Source organism: Oncorhynchus nerka, unplaced genomic scaffold (assembly GCF_034236695.1).
Source record: "Oncorhynchus nerka isolate Pitt River unplaced genomic scaffold, Oner_Uvic_2.0 unplaced_scaffold_2037, whole genome shotgun sequence".
NCBI classification, from domain to species: domain Eukaryota; kingdom Metazoa; phylum Chordata; class Actinopteri; order Salmoniformes; family Salmonidae; genus Oncorhynchus; species Oncorhynchus nerka.
Genome location: NW_027039287.1, coordinates 38,496 through 54,422, shown reverse-complemented (window position 1 = coordinate 54,422; position 15,927 = coordinate 38,496).

Here is a 15,927-nt window from a genome sequence, read left to right as displayed (position 1 = left end):
TCAGATATCATGACCTCTGACATCAACACTCCCCGGGGATATCATGACCCCTGGACATCACCACCTCAGATATCATGACCCTGACATCAACACCTCATGATATCATGACCCCGACATCAACACCTCAGATATCATGACCCTGACATCAACACCTCAGATATCATGACCCTGACATCAACACCTCAGATATCATGACCCCTGACATCAACACCTCAGATATCATGACCCTGGACATCAACACCTCAGATATCATGACCCTGACATCAACACCTCAGATATCATGACCCTGACATCAACACTTAGATATCATGACCCTGACATCAACACCTCAGATATCATGACCGACATCAACACCAGATATCATGACCCTGACATCAACACCTCAGATATCATGACCCTGACATCAACAACCTTCAGATATCATGACCCTGACATCAACACCTCATGATATCATGACCCTGACATCAACACCTCCAGATATCATGACCCTGACATCAACACTCCAGACATCATGACCCTGACATCAACACCTCAGATATCATGACACTGACATCAACACCTCAGATATCATGACCCTGACATCAACACCTCAGATATCATGACCCTGACATCAACACCTCAGATATCATGACCCTGACATCAACACCTCTCAGATATCATGACCCTGACATCAACACCTCAGATATCATGACCCTGACATCAACACCTCAGATATCATGACCCTGACATCAACACCTCAGATATCATGACCCTGACATCAACACCTCAGATATCATGACCCTGACATCAACACCCCAGATATCATGACCCTGACATCAACACCTCCAGATATCATGACCCTGACATCAACACCTCTGTATATCATGACCCTGACATCAACACCCGCAGATATCATGACCCTGACATCAACACCTCAGATATCATGACCCTGACATCAACACCTCAGATATCATGACCCTGACATCAACACCTCAGATATCATGACCCTGACATCAACACCTCAGATATCATGACCCTGACATCAACACCCTGAGATATCATGACCCTGACATCACTCCAGATATCATGACCCTGACACCTCAGATATCATGACCTCTGACACCTCAGATATCATGACCCTGACATCAACACCTCCAGATATCATGACCCTGACATCAACACCTCAGATATCATGACCCTGACATCAACACCTCAGATATCATGACCCTGACATCAACACCTCAGATATCATGACCCTGACATCAACACCTCAGATATCATGACCCTGACATCTCAGATATCATGACCCTGACACTCTCAGATATCATGACCCCTGACACCTCAGATATCATGACCCTGACATCAACACCTCAGATATCATGACCCTGACATCAACACCTCAGATATCATGACCCTGACATCAACACCTCAGATATCATGACCCTGACATCAACACCTCAGATATCATGACCCTGACACCTCAGATATCATGACCCTGACACCTCAGATATCATGACCCTGACACCTCAGATATCATGACCCTGAGACACCTCCAGGGATATCATGACCCTGACATCAACACCTCAGATATCATGACCCCTGACATCACTTCACCACCTCAGATATCATGACCCTGACATCAACACCTCGATATCATGACCCTGACATCAACACCTCAGATGTCATGACCCGGACATCAACACCTCAGATATCATGACCTGACATCAACACCTCAAGATATCATGAACCTGACATCAACACCCTCCAGATATCATGACCCGACACTAACTCGAATATCATGACCCTGACATCAACACACTCGATAATCAGACTTGATATCAACACCTCCAGATATCAGACCTGACATCAACACCCCGAGGTCGGAAATGAGGCATGACCACACTGGGACACTGTACCTCACCCCAGATATCGCGACCCCGACATCAACACCTCAGATATCACTGACCCTGGGACATCCACCAGATATCATGACCGACATCAACACCGCCTCTGAATATCATGACCCTGACATCAACACCTCAGATATCATGACCCTGACATCAACACCTCAGATATCATGACCCTGACATCAACACCTCAGATATCGCTTTTTACCCTGACATCAACACCAGATATCATGACCCTGACATCAACACTCAAATATCCTTGACCCTGACATCAACACCTCCAGATATCATGACCCTGACACCTCCAGATATCATGACCCTGACATCAACACCTCAGATATCATGACCTGTTTCAACACCTTCAGATATCATGACCCTGACATCAACACCTCAGATATCGACCCTGACATCAACACCTCAGATATCATGACCCTGACATCAACACCCTCAGATATCATGACCTGACATCAACACCAGATATCATGACCCTGACATCAACACCTCAGATATCATGACCCTGACATCAACACCCTCAGATATCATGACCCTGACATCAACACCTCCAGACATCATGACCCCTGACATCAACACCTCAGATATCATGACCCTGACATCAACACCTCGGATATCATGACCCTGACATCAACACTCAGATATCATGACCCTGACATCAACACCTCAGATATCATGACCCTGACATCAACACCCCAGATATCATGACCCTGACATCAACACCTCCAGATATCGCGACCCTGACATCAACACCTCAGATATCATGACCCTGACATCAACACCTCAGATATCATGACCCTGACATCAACACCTCAGATATCACACCTGGCTGACCTGATATCATGACCTGACATCAACTCCAGATATCATGACCCTGACATCAACACCTCAGATATCATGAACCTGACATCAACACCTCAGATATCATGACCTGACATCAACACCTCAGATATCATGACCCTGACATCAACACCTCAGATATCATGACCCTCAGATATCATGACCTGACATCCAGATATCATGACCTGACATCAACACCTCAGATATCATGACCCTGACATCAACACTCAGATATCATGACCCTGACATCACACCTCAGATATCATGACCCTGACATCAACACCTCAGATATCATGACCTGACATCAACACCTCAGATATCATGACCTGACACCAACACCTCCAGATATCATGACCCTGACATCAGATATCACCTCACCCTCAGATATCATGACCCTGACATCAACACCTCAGATATCATGACTCCTGACACAACTCAGATATCATGACCCTGACATCAACACCTCCAGATATCATGACCCTGACATCCACCTCAGATATCATGACCCTGACATCAACACCTCAGATATCATGACCCTGACATCAACACCTCAGATATCATGACCCTGACATCAACACCTCAGATATCATGACCCTGACATCAACACCTCAGATATCATGACCCTGACATCAACACCTCAGATATCATGACCCTGACATCAGATATCACCTCATCAACACCTCAAATATCATGACCTGACATCAACACCTCGATATCATGACCCTGACATCAACACCTCAGATATCATGACCCTGACATCAACACCTCAGATATCATGACCTGACATCAACACCTCAGATATCATGACCTGATATCAACACCTCAGATATCATGACCCTGACATCAACACCTCAGATATCATGACCCCTGACATCAACACCTCAGATATCATGACCCTGACATCAACACCTCAGATATCATGACCCTGACATCAATATCACCTCAGATATCATGACCTGACATCAACACCTCAGATATCATGACCCTGACATCAACACCTCAGATATCATGACCCTGACATCAACACCTCCAGATATCATGACCCTGACATCAACACCAGATATCATGACCACATCTCAGATATCACACCTCAGATATCATGACCCTGACATCAACACCTCAGATATCATGACCCTGACATCAACCCTCAGATATCATGACCCTGACATCAACACCTCAGATATCATGACCCTGACATCAACACCTCAGATATCATGACCCTGACACCTCAGATATCATGACCCTGACATCAGATATCATGACTCAGATATCATGACCCTGACATCAACACCTCAGATATCATGACCTGACATCAACACCTCAGATATCATGACCCTGACATCAACACCTCAGATATCATGACCCTGACATCAACACCTCAGATATCATGACCCTGACATCAACACACCTCAGATATCATGACCCTGACATCAACACCTCAGATATCATGACCCTGACATCAACACTCCAGATATCATGACCCTGACATCAACACCTCAGATATCATGACCCTGACATCAACACCTCAGATATCATGACCCTGACATCAACACCTCAGATATCATGACCCTGACATCAACACCTCAGATATCATGACCCTGACATCAACACCTCAGATATCATGACCCTGACATCAACACCTCAACACCTCCAGATATCATGACCTGACATCAACACCTCAGATATCATGACCCTGACATCAACACCAGATATCATGACCCTCAACACCTCAGATATCATGACCCTGACATCCTCAGATATCATGACCCTGACATCAACACCTCAGATATCATGACCCTGACATCAACACCTCAGATATCATGACCACCAGATATCATGACCCTGACATCAACCCTTACCTCAGATATCATGACCTGACATCAACACCTCAGATATCATGACCCTGACATCAACACCTCAGATATCATGACCCTGACATCAACACCTCAGATATCATGACCTGACATCAACACCTCAGATATCATGACCCTGACATCAACACCTCAGATATCATGACCTGACATCAACACCTCAGATATCATGACCCTGACATCCACCTCAGATATCATGACCCTGACATCAACACCTCAGATATCATGACCCTGACATCAACACCTCAGATATCATGACCTGACATCAACACCTCCAGATATCATGACCCTGACATCAACACCTCAGATATCATGACCCTGACACCTCAGATATCATGACCCTGACATCAACACCTCTCAGATATCATGACCCTGACATCAACACCTCAGATATCATGACCTGACATCAACACCTCAGATATCATGACCTGACATCAACACCTCAGATATCATGACCCTGACATCAACACCCTCAGATATCATGACCCTGACATCAACACCTCCAGATATCATGACCTGACATCAACACCTCAGATATCATGACCCCACATCAACACCTCAGATATCATGACCCTGACATCAACACCTCCAGATATCATGACCCTGACATCAACACCTCAGATATCATGACCTGACATCAACACCTCAGATATCATGACCCTGACATCAACACCTCAGATATCATGACCCTGACATCAACACCTCAGATATCATGACCCTGACATCAACACCTCCCAGATATCATGACCCTGACATCAACACCTCAGATATCATGACCTGACATCAACACCTCAGATATCATGACCCTGACATCAACACCTCAGATATCATGACCCTGACATCAACACCTCAGATATCATGACCCTGACATCAACACCTCAGATATCATGACCTGACATCAACACCTCAGATATCATGACCCTGACATCAACACCTCAGATATCATGACCCTGACATCAACACCTCCAGATATCATGACCTGACATCAACACCTCCAGATATCATGACCTGACATCAACACCTCAGATATCATGACCCTGACATCAACACCTCAGATATCATGACCCTGACATCAACACCTCAGATATCATGACCTGACATCAACACCCTCAGATATCATGACCCTGACACCTCAGATATCATGACCTGACATCAACACCTCCAGATATCATGACCCTGACATCAACACCTCAGATATCATGACCTGACATCAACACCTCAGATATCATGACCCTGACATCAACACCCTCAGATATCATGACCTGACATCAACACCTCAGATATCATGACCCTGACATCAACACCTCAGATATCATGACCCTGACATCAACACCTCAGATATCATGACCCTGACATCAACACCTCAGATATCATGACCCTGACATCAACACCTCAGATATCATGACCCTGACATCAACACCTCAGATATCATGACCCTGACATCAACACCTCAGATATCATGACCCTGACATCAACACCTCAGATATCATGACCCTGACATCAACACCTCAGATATCATGACCCTGACATCAACACCTCAGATATCATGACCCTGACATCAACTCAGATATCATGACCCTGACATCAACACCTCAGATATCATGACCCTGACATCAACACCTCAGATATCATGACCCTGACATCAACACCTCAGATATCATGACCCTGACATCAACACCTCAGATATCATGACCCTGACATCAACAGATATCATGACCCTGACAACACCTCAGATATCATGACCCTGACTCAGATATCATGACCTGACATCAACACCTCAGATATCATGAACCTGACATCAACACCTCAGATATCATGACCTGACATCAACACCTCAGATATCATGACCCTGACATCAACACCTCAGATATCATGACCCTGACATCAACACCTCAGATATCATGACCCTGACATCAACACCTCAGATATCATGACCCTGACATCAACACCTCAGATATCATGACCCTGACACCTCAGATATCATGACCCTGACATCAACACCTCAGATATCATGACCTGACATCAACACCTCAGATATCATGACCCTGACACCAACACCTCAGATATCATGACCCTGACATCAACACCTCAGATATCATGACCCTGACATCAACACCTCAGATATCATGACCCTGACACAACACCTCAGATATCATGACCCTGACATCAACACCTCAGATATCATGACCCTGACATCAACACCTCAGATATCATGACCCTGACATCAACACCTCAGATATCATGACCCTGACACCTCAGATATCATCACCCTGACACCTCAGATATCATGACCCTGACATCAACACCTCAGATATCATGACCCTGACATCAACACCTCAGATATCATGACCCTGACATCAACACCTCAGATATCATGACCTGACATCAACACCTCAGATATCATGACCCTGACATCAACTCCAGATATCATGACCCTGACATCACACCTCAGATATCATGACCCTGACATCAACACCTGACACCTCAGATATCATGACCCTGACATCAACACCTCAGATATCATGACCCTGACATCAACACCTCAGATATCATGACCCTGACATCAACACCTCAGATATCATGACCCTGACATCCTCCTCAGATATCATGACCCTGACACCTCAGAATCATGACCCTGACACCTCAGATATCATGAGACCCTGACACCTCAGATATCATGACCCTGACACCTCAGATATCATGACCCTGACATCAACACCTCAGATATCATGACCCTGACATCAACACCTCAGATATCATGACCCTGACATCAACACCTCAGATATCATGACCTGACATCAACACCTCAGATATCATGACCCTGACATCAACACCTCAGATATCATGACCCTGACATCAACACCTCAGATATCATGAACCTGACATCAACACCTCAGATATCATGACCCTGACATCAACACCTCAGATATCATGACCCTGACATCAACACCTCAGATATCATGACCCTGACATCAACACCTCAGATATCATGACCCTGACATCCTCCAGATATCATGACCTGACATCAACACCTCAGATATCATGACCCTGACATCAACACCTCAGATATCATGACCCTGACATCAACACTCCAGATATCATGACCCTGACATCAACACCTCAGATATCATGACCCTGACATCAACACCTCAGATATCATGACCCTGACATCAACACCTCAGATATCATGACCTGACATCAACACCTCAGATATCATGACCCTGACATCAACACCTCAGATATCATGACCTGACATCAACACCTCAGATATCATGACCCTGACACCTCAGATATCATGACCCTGACATCAACACCTCAGATATCATGACCCTGACATCAACACCTCAGATATCATGACCTGACATCAACACCTCAGATATCATGACCCTGACATCAACACCTCAGATATCATGACCCTGACATCAACACCTCAGATATCATGACCCTGACATCAACACCTCAGATATCATGACCCTGACACAATATCACCTCACCAGATATCATGACCCTGACATCAACACCTCAGATATCATGACCCTGACATCAACACCTCAGATATCATGACCCTGACACCAACACCAGATATCATGACCCTGACATCAACACCTCAGATATCATGACCCACATCAACACCTCAGATATCATGACCTGACATCAACACCTCAGATATCATGACCCTGACATCAACACCTCAGATATCATGACCCTGACATCAACACCTCAGATATCATGACCCTGACATCAACACCTCAGATATCATGACCCTGACATCAACACCTCAGATATCATGACCCACATCAACACCTCAGATATCATGACCCTGACATCAACACCTCAGATATCATGACCTGACATCAACACCTCAGATATCATGACCTGACATCAACACCTCGAATATCATGACCCTGACATCAACACCTCCAGATATCATGACCCTGACATCAACACCTCAGATATCATGACCCTGACATCAACCTCAGATATCATGACCCTGACATCAACACCTCAGATATCATGACCCTGACATCAACACCTCAGATATCATGACCTGACATCAACACCTCAGATATCATGACCCTGACATCAACACCTCAGATATCATGACCCTGACATCAACACCTCCAGATATCATGACCCTGATATCAACACCCTCAGATATCATGACCCTGACATCAACACCTCAGATATCATGACCCTGACATCAACACCTCAGATATCATGACCCTGACATCAACACCTCAGATATCATGACCCTGACATCAACACCTCAGATATCATGACCCTGACATCAACACCTCAGATATCATGACCCTGACATCAACACCTCAGATATCATGACCCTGACATCAACACCTCAGATATCATGACCCTGACATCAACACCTCAGATATCATGACCCTGACATCAACACCTCAGATATCATGACCTAACATGACCTCCAGATATCATGACCCTGACATCAACACCTCAGATATCATGACCCTGACACCTCAGATACCATCAGATATCATGACCCTGACATCAACACCTCAGATATCATGACCTGACATCAACACCTCAGATATCATGACCCCACATCACACCTCAGATATCATGACCTGACATCAACACCTCAGATATCATGACCCTGACATCAACACCTCAGATATCATGACCCTGACATCAACACCTCAGATATCATGACCCTGACATCAACACCTCAGATATCATGACCTGACACAACACCTCAGATATCATGACCCTGACATCAACACCTCCAGATATCATGACCCTGACATCAACACCTCAGATATCATGACCCTGACATCAACACCTCAGATATCATGACCCTGACATCAACACCTCAGATATCATGACCCTCAGATATCAACACCTCAGATATCATGACCCTGACATCAACACCTCAGATATCATGATATTGACATCAACACCTCAGATATCATGACCCTGACATCAACACCTCAGATATCATGACCCTGACATCAACACCTCAGATATCATGACCCTGACATCAACACCTCCAGATATCATGACCTGACATCAACACCTCAGATATCATGACCGACATCAACACCTCAGATATCATGACCCTGACATCAGATATCACCTCGATCATCATGACCATGACATCAACACCTCAGATATCATGACCCTGACATCAACACCTCAGATATCATGACCCTGACATCAACACCTCAGATATCATGACCCTGACATCAACACCTCAGATATCATGACCCTGACATCAACACCTCAGATATCATGACCCTGACATCAACCACCCAGATATCATGACCTCCTGACATCAACACCTCAGATATCATGACCCTGACATCAACACCTCAGATATCATGACCTGACATCAACACCTCAGATATCATGACCCTGACATCAACACCTCAGATATCATGACCCTGACACCTCAGATATCATGACTGACATCAACACCAGATATCATGACCCTGACATCAACACCTCAGATATCATGACCCTGACATCAACACCTCAGATATCATGACCTGACATCAACACCTCAGATATCATGACCTGACATCAACACTATCATGACCTGACATCAGATATCATGACCCTGACATCAACACCTCAGATATCATGACCCTGACATCAACACCTCAGATATCCATGACCCAACATCAACACCTCAGATATCATGACCCTGACACCAACACCAGATATCATGACCCTGACATCCTCAGATATCATGACCCTGACATCAACACCTCCAGATATCATGACCCTGACATCAACACCTCAGATATCATGACCCTGACATCAACACCTCAGATATCATGACCCTGACACCAACACCTCAGATATCATGACCCTGACATCAACACCTCAGATATCATGACCCTGACATCAACACCTCAGATATCATGACCCTGACATCACCACTCAGATATCATGACCTGACATCAACACCTCAGATATCATGACCATGACATCAACACCTCCAGATATCACTGACCCTGACATCAACACCTCAGATATCATGACCCTGACATCAACACCTCAGATATCATGACCTGACATCAACACCAGATATCATGACCCTGACATCAACACCTCAGATATCATGACCCTGACATCAACACCTCAGATATCATGACCCTGACATCAACACCTCAGATATCATGACCCTGACATCAACACCTCAGATATCATGACCCTGACATCAACACCAGATATCATGACCCTGACACTTCAGATATCATGACCCGACAGATATCATGACCTGACACCTCAGATATCATGACCCTGACATCAACACCTCAGATATCATGACCCTGACATCAACACCTCAGATATCATGACCTGACATCAACACCTCCAGATATCATGACCCTGACATCAACACCTCAGATATCATGACCTGACATCAACACCTCAGATATCATGACCCTGACACCTCAGATCATGACCTGACACCAGCTCAGATATCATGACCCTGACATCAACACCTCAGATATCATGACCCTGACATCAACACCTCAGACATCATGACCCTGACATCAACACAGATATCATGACCAACATCAACACCTCAGATATCATGACCCTGACATCAACACCTCAGATATCATGACCCTGACACCAACACCTCAGATATCATGACCTGACATCAACACCTCAGATATCATGACCCTGACATCAACACCTCAGATATCATGACCCTGACATCAACACCTCAGATATCATGACCCTGACATCAACACCTCAGATATCATGACCCTGACATCAACACCTCAGATATCATGACCACTGACATCAATACCTCCAGATATCATGACCCTGACATCCACCTCAGATATCATGACCTGACATCAACACCCCAGATATCATGACCTGACATCAACACCTCAGATATCATGACCCTGACATCAACACCTCAGATATCATGACCCTGACATCAACACCTCAGATATCATGACCCTGACATCAACACCTCAGATATCATGACACCTGATATCATCAATCAACACCTCAGATATCATGACCCTGACATCAACACCTCAGATATCATGACCTGACATCAACACCTCAGATATCATGACCCTGACATCAACACCTCAGATATCATGACCCTGACATCAACACCTCAGATATCATGACCCTGACATCAACACCTCCAGATATCATGACCCTGACATCAACACCTCAGATATCATGACCCTGACATCAACACCTCCAGATATCATGACCCTGACATCAACACCTCAGATATCATGACCCTGACATCAACACCTCAGATATCATGACCCTGACACCAACACCTCCAGATATCATGACCCCTGACACAACTCAGATATCATGACCCTGACATCAACACCTCAGATATCATGACCCTGACACAACACCTCAGATATCATGACCCTGACATCAACACCTCAGATATCATGACCCTGACATCAACACCTCAGATATCATGACCCTGACATCAACACCTCAGATATCATGACCCTCACACCTCAATATCATGACCTGACACTCAACACCTCAGATATCATGACCCTGACATCAACACCTCAGATATCATGACCCACATCAACACCTCCAGATATCATGACCTGACATCAACAGATATCATGACCCTGACATCAACACCTCCAGATATCATGACCCTGACATCAACACCTCAGATATCATGACCCTGACATCAACACCTCAGATATCATGACCCTGACATCAACACCTCAGATATCATGACCTGACATCCACCTCAGATATCATGACCTGACACCCCTCGAGATATCATGACCCTGACACAACACCTCAGATATCATGACCCTGACACCTCAGATATCATGACCCTGACACCTCCAGATATCATGACCCTGACACCTCAGATATCATGACCCTGACATCAACACCTCAGATATTATGACCTGACATCAACCCTGACCTCAGATATCATGACCCTGACATCAACACTCAGATATCATGACCCTGACATCAACACCTCAGATATCATGACCCTGACATCAACACCTCAGATATCATGACCCTGACATCAACACCTCAGATATCATGACCCTGACATCAACACCTCAGATATCATGACCCTGACATCAACACCTCAGATATCATGACCCTGACATCAACACCTCAGATATCATGACCCTGACATCAACACCTCAGATATCATGACCCTGACATCAACACCTCAGATATCATGACCCTGACATCAACACCTCCAGATATCATGACCCTGACATCAACACCTCCAGATATCATGACCCTGACATCAACACCTCAGATATCATGACCCTGACACCTCAGATATCATGACATCAACACCTCAGATATCATGACCCTGACATCAACACCTCAGATATCATGACCCTGACATCAACACCTCAGATATCATGACCCTGACATCAACACCTCAGATATCATGACCCTGACATCAACACCTCAGATATCATGACCCTGACATCAACACCTCAGATATCAACACCTCAGATATCATGACCCCTGACATCAACACCTCAGATATCATGATTCCACATCTCAGATATCAAGACCTGACATCAACACCAGATATCATGACCCTGACATCAGCACCCTCAGATATCATGACCCTGACATCAACACCTCAGATATCATGACCCTGACATCAACACCTCAGATATCATGACCCTGACATCAACACCTCAGATATCATGACCCTGACATCAACACCTCAGATATCATGACCCTGACAAATCTCAGATATCATGACCGACATACCCCTCAGATATCATGACCCTGACATCAACACCTCAGATATCATGACCCTGACATCAACACCTCAGATATCATGACCCTGACATCAACACCTCAGATATCATGACCCTGACATCAACACCTCAGATATCATGACCTGATATCAACACCTCAGATATCATGACCCTGACATCAACACCTCAGATATCATGACCCTGACATCAACACCTCAGATATCATGACCTGACATCAACACCTCAGATATCATGACCCTGACATCAACACCTCAGATATCATGACCTGACATCAACACCTCAGATATCATGACCCTGACATCAACACCTCAGATATCATGACCCTGACATCAACACCTCAGATATCATGACCCTGACACCTCAGATATCATGACCCCTGATATCAACACCTCAGATATCATGACCCTGACATCAACACCTCAGATATCATGACCCTGACATCAACACCTCAGATATCATGACCCTGACATCAACACCTCAGATATCATGACCCTGACACCAACACCTCAGATATCATGACCCTGACATCAACACCTCAGATATCATGACCCTGACATCAACACCTCAGATATCATGACCCTGACATCAACACTTCAGATATCAACACTGACCCTGACATCAACACCTCAGATATCATGACCCTGACATCAACACCTCAGATATCATGACCCTGACATCAGCACCTCAGATATCATGACCCTGACATCAACACCTCAGATATCATGACCCTGACATCAACACCTCAGATATCATGACCCTGACATCAACACCTCAGATATCATGACCCTGACATCAACACCTCAGATATCATGACCCTGACATCAACACCCTCAGATATCATGACCCTGACATCAACACCTCAGATATCATGACCCTGACATCAACACCTCAGATATCATGACCCTGACATCAACACCTCAGATCAACACCTCAGATGATATTGACATCAACACCTCAGATATCATGACCCTGACATCAACACCTCAGATATCATGACCCTGACATCAACACCTCATATCATACATCATGACCCTGACATCAACACCTCAGATATCATGACCTGACATCAACACCTCAGATATCATGACCTGACATCAACACCTCAGATATCATGACCCACATCAACACCCTCAACACCTCTCAGATATCATGACCTGACATCAACACCCTCAGATATCATGACCCTGACATCAACACTCAGATATCATGACCTGACATCAACACCTCAGATATCATGACCCTGACATCAACACCTCAGATATCATGACCCTGACATCAACACCTCAGATATCATGACCCCCCTGACATCAACACCTCAGATATCATGACCCTGACATCAACACCTCAGATATCATGACCTCATCAACACCAGATATCATGACCCTGACATCAACACCTCAGATATCATGACCCTGACATCAACACCTCAGATATCATGACCCTGACATCAACACCTCAGATATCATGACCCTGACATCCAACACCTCAGATATCATGACCCTGACATCAACACCCTCAGATATCATGACCCTGACACCTCAGATATCATGACCCTGACATCAACACCTCAGATATCATGACCCTGACATCAACACCTCAGATATCATGACCCTGACATCAACACCTCAGATATCATGACCTGACATCAACACCTCAGATATCATGACCCTGACATCAACACCTCAGATATCATGACCCTGACATCAACACCTCAGATATCATGACCCTGACATCAACACCTTCAGATATCATGACCCTGACATCAACACCTCAGATATCATGACCCTGACATCAACACCTCAGATATCATGACCCTGACATCAACACCTCAGATATCATGACCCTGACATCAACACCTCAGATATCATGACCCTGACATCAACACCTCACCTCAGATATCATGACCCTGACATCAACACCTCAGATATCATGACCCTGACATCAACACCTCAGATATCATGACCCTGACATCAACACCTCAGATATCATGACCCTGACATCAACACCTCAGATATCATGACCCTGACATCAACACCTGTAGATATCATGACCCTGACATCAACACCTCAGATATCATGACCCTGACATCAACACCTCAGATATCATGACCTGACATCAACACTCAGATATCATGACCCTGACATCAACACCTCAGATATCATGACCCTGACATCAACACCTCAGATATCATGACCCTGACATCAACACCTCAGATATCATGACCCTGACATCAACACCTCAGATATCATGACCCTGACATCAACACCTCAGATATCATGACCCTGACATCAACACCTCAGATATCATGACCCTGACATCAACACCTCAGATATCATGACCCTGACATCAACACCTCAGATATCATGACCCTGACATCAACACCTCAGATATCATGACCCTGACACCTCAGATATCATGACCCTGACATCAACACCTCCAGATATCATGACCCTGACATCAACACCTCAGATATCATGACCCTGACACCAACACCTCAGATACCCTGACACCTCAGATATCATGACCCTGACATCAACACCTCAGATATCATGACCC